The sequence below is a fragment of the Gossypium arboreum genome, chromosome 6, assembly GCF_025698485.1.
Source record: "Gossypium arboreum isolate Shixiya-1 chromosome 6, ASM2569848v2, whole genome shotgun sequence".
Classification (NCBI taxonomy): domain Eukaryota; kingdom Viridiplantae; phylum Streptophyta; class Magnoliopsida; order Malvales; family Malvaceae; genus Gossypium; species Gossypium arboreum.
In genome coordinates, this window is record NC_069075.1 from 140,678,999 (window position 1) to 140,683,405 (window position 4,407).

Genomic DNA, 4,407 nt, shown 5'->3' on the forward strand with positions numbered 1-4,407 from the left:
CTAACCAGGATATGGATAAAGTAGTACTTAAAAAAACCAAAAGTTTTGCAAATGGAGGGACTTTTGAGATTACAGAACCCTGTTGTATTTGTCAAATAAAGTTTATATCTTTCAGTAAAATTATATAATGTAATAGTATAAAAATTAATTTATTTATTTTAAATTAAACATACAAAATATAATTTGTAATATTTTTACTCATGTATGTATATATATATTTATATGTGTATGTATGTGAAAGTGGTAGCATTAACTACTAACTTTCTTCTTCTCTCTCTCCAATTATTTAAATATTTCTTTCTCAAATATCAAATCTTTATTATAAACAAACAGCAAGTCTGGTTTGTATGTGAGCTAAAAAGCTTAAGCCATAGTAACCAAACACTTAGAAAAAAAATGAACCTTTTTGTACCTTCACAAGCTCCTTTCTTTATTACTGCTAATAACCCAATGCTTGATTTCTTGAGTGCAGAGTTTGTGTAGCTTTGGTGGGTTTTTCTATATGGATATTGGGGGTGTAGTGGTGGGTTTAGAGGGGTTTGTGGGTTCAGAGACTGTAGTTACTTCATCCCTTGTTTCAGATCCTGAGACAAAGCCTAAGTTGTACGGATCTGGGTTCCTTAAGCAAGAGAGACCTGGTAATAATGAAGATGTGTTGTTGTGGAGGAGTTCAAAACTGGCCAAAACGGAGGGGGTTTCAGCCTCCGAGGCAATGCCGTTGTTGCTCCACCACAAGAATAGTTTATTGAGATCTAATGCTAATGCTGCTACCTCTGTCTTCTCTGATGGGGTTTCAGCCTCTCAGGCAATGCTGAGCTTTTCTTCTGCACCTAAATCCCGAGCTCTTTCACTGGATAAAAGCTCCCAAAATGTCACTTTCCCTTACTTCCACCTCACATCACCTGCTTCTACTAGAAATACAGGTATATATACATGTGTGTGTGTGTGTGTGTGTGTGTGTGTGAAGGAATGTTAAGGTCCTAACATTTTTGCCATGGAGGAAAGACATTAACTTTGTAAAAAATGGCTGTAGTTTGTTGGTTTAAAGTCATGCTTGTGAGTTTTGTAGTATGGATTAGACTTGTTTTTATTATTGGTTCTTTGGTTTAATTCCATATTTTGGAATGTTTTTTATGTCTTGTCAATGCATTATGTTTCCCATTTTTTTCTTCCTCTTAAATTTTATCACTTCCTGTTTTAGGTGAGAAACATTTTTGGTAATGATCAAACAGTGACTATATGTGTGTGTGTGTGTTTGTTTTGTTGTTGTATCAAAAGACAACAGATCCATGATTCTTGTAGCTACCTTAAATGTTGCAGACAGGTTATGGTTTCTGTGTTACTGCCACAACCCTTTTTTCCCCTTTTTTATTACAAACCCTTTTATGGCTTCAATTTCTTTGCCTTCTTTTAACCTTATCTGTTTTTTTTTCTTTTTGTCTTGGTTTTGTATGTTTTTAAGGTTACAACAATGGTGGATTCAATGGTGAAAACATGCATGGGGTATTAGGAGGAGATAGAGGACCATTTACACCATCTCAATGGATGGAACTTGAACACCAAGCTTTGATCTACAAATACATAAATTCAAATGTGCCTATACCATCTAATCTTCTTATTCCTATAAGAAAAGCCCTTGGTTCTACTGATTTCTCTAGCTTTTCTGGTGGTCCCCTAAGAACCAATACATGTAAGTTGTCTTTTCTTAGACTAACAAGAAAAGACCCACTTCTTTTTTTCTAACTTAAAATGTCTATATGAAACTTCCATGGTTGATGCTAAAGTTGCAGCAAACAGTGTTCTTGCTGCATTCCACGGATAATGAGATTATGCTTTAATTTTTCTCTCTTATTGGCTAATAAGTACTAAGAGTCTGATTGCATTTTACCCCTCAAAAAATGGGTTAGTTAATCTCTATATGTTGGATAAAATTGCAAATTGATCATTTCTATTAAATGTTTCTTCCATTTGTAGAATAATCAGAAACTTAGATACGCTACATGCCATGTATTCCTCATGCTATGGTACAGAAGTTAGTTTTTAACAGCAAAAGTAAGTGAAATTTTTAGAAAGACCAGTTTGCTTTTTGATCTAATATGTAAAAATTAATTTGCCCATTTTTTAAGTAGAGGAGGCAAAATGCAATACAGTTCCTAGTACATTTACCAAATGTTGAGTTGAGTGAGACAGTATCCCAAACAGGCCTTGTTTGCTTCATAATCTGTTTCAAACAAAAGCATCAATATCATGCCACTTAAAATTTTAACTTTAGCACATTGCCACTTTTGTTTTGGTCCCTACAATGGTTGAGGCAACTTGTCTCAGCCTTTTTAAAGTATAACAAACAATGTGTTTTTATCAAGATAAGCATCCAAAATTAAAGCAGAAAGTTAAATATTTTGTACCATGTACAAATTATCTAACAGGAAAGTGCTTTGGCATTCATTTTTCACTTTTGTTTTTTATGTTCTAATAGTGGGATGGGGAGCTTTTCGTCTTGGGTTCTCGAACAACACTGATCCTGAACCCGGACGGTGTCGTAGAACAGATGGAAAGAAATGGCGGTGCTCGAGAGATGCAGTTGCCGACCAGAAGTATTGTGAGCGGCACATGAATAGGGGCCGCCATCGTTCAAGAAAGCCTGTGGAAGGTCAATCAGGCCATTCAGCTGGAGCCACTAGCACCACTACCACCAAGGTGATGTCTACTGTCTCATCGACTTTGGCGTCAGTGGTAGCGCCAATCAGTGGCTGCAGCGAGTCCAACAGCCTTACTGTTGCTCAGCAGCAGTTTAAGAATTTGCAGCCAGTGACAGCTCCTGTTAATAGGTGATAGGAATCATCTGCTTTCCTTTATAACTTATAGTAATTGTAGAATTTACTTATCTCATTCCATGATTGTTGTCGTTTTGCAGGTTGCTTGTGAACAAAGAAACTTTGGGTGAAAGATTACATGAAAGTACACTGGATCTAAAATCCAAAGAAAACCCTTTCTTGATGCCGATGCAGCAACTGGTCACGTATGAAGAAAACTTGAGAAATGAGTTCGGAGTTGTTTTTTCCGACTCACTCCTTAACCCTTCCCATAAGGACTCTTCCTTGATTAACTGCAGAACTTTTGGTTCATCTCAAGACCTTATTTGTCAAGCAACTGTATCCCAACATTCCCTTCGAGAGTTCATGGATGATTGGCCTAAAAGCCAGTCCGATCGATCAACCATTTCCTGGCCTGAAGTTGATGTTCAATCAGACATGACTCAACTTTCCATATCAATACCAATGACTGCCTCTGATTTCATGTCCTCAACTTCTTCTCCCAGCAATGAAAAACTGTCTTCATCACCTCTCAGATTATCTCGTGAATTTGACCCTATGCACATGGGACTAGGTGTAGGCAGTGTTATTAATGAACCAAACCATAAGCAGGCAAATTGGATACCCATCTCTTGGAAGAATTCCATGGGTGGCCCCCTTGGTGAGGTATTGCACAGCACCAACTCATCAGCACTTAACCTTATTACATGCGATGATTGGAACAATAGTCCTCGGCAGCTTAACAAAGACTACCTTCGGTTCTGTTTCTAACAGCAGTGCTGGAAGCAGTCCAAGACTAGACAATGACCTACGTGGTTCAACCCTTGTTCATACTTCCTCTTTGCCTGCATTGTAGAACCACTTTGGTCAATTAGTGATAAAAAACTTTAAGTTATTATATTAGTCCCTTTATATTTTCTATAATTTGTACTTTAGAATTGAGCTAACTATAAGTACCTAGACAAAGGAAATTTGTATGAAATTTTTGTTTTCAGCACATGTGTTGGCTTGACTTTGTGTTGAGGAGAGTAATGGCGGTTGGTTGGTAAGTATGGCAGTGGATTAAGTTGCTTGTAACGCTATAGACAAGGTTACAATTTCAATATAACACTAAATTTCACTGTTTTGTACTACAAAATCATGGTCCCACCCATTAACTGTGTCTAGCAAAAAAAGAACCTATTTTTGCAGGGGTATCTTTCCTTGAAAATTGAAACTGTAGGCTTAGCAACAATAGTAATATGTTACTTTCATGGTTGGCTTTTATGTTAAAGAGTCCAACCAACTTCGAACCTGCCGGGTCCCTTGGATGTGAACTGGCTGATGGGCTATATTACTTGCCAGCTCCAAGTTCCAACTACCTATACAAGTATCCAACATTGTTCTGCAGTTGTTGAGACCCCAGGTAATAATCATTGTTATCTCCTGCAATTACAAAACTAGGAACCCATGTTACCTGGATTTGGATACAAGGGGAGGAGGCTATCTCAATCTATTTCACTGGCTTTATAGAGGACTAAAAGTGGTAACTAACAGAACATCCACTAAATGGCTCTACTGCTGAGATTCAAATTTTAGTGGGATGGAAGTATCA

General features: G+C 37.3%; 1 pseudogene; it reads left to right on the top strand.

Moving 5' to 3' along the window:
• The first annotated feature begins 238 nt into the window (after window positions 1-238).
• Window positions 239-3,951, top strand: LOC108484213 (growth-regulating factor 1-like; annotated as a pseudogene).
• Window positions 3,952-4,407: the final 456 nt, after the last annotated feature.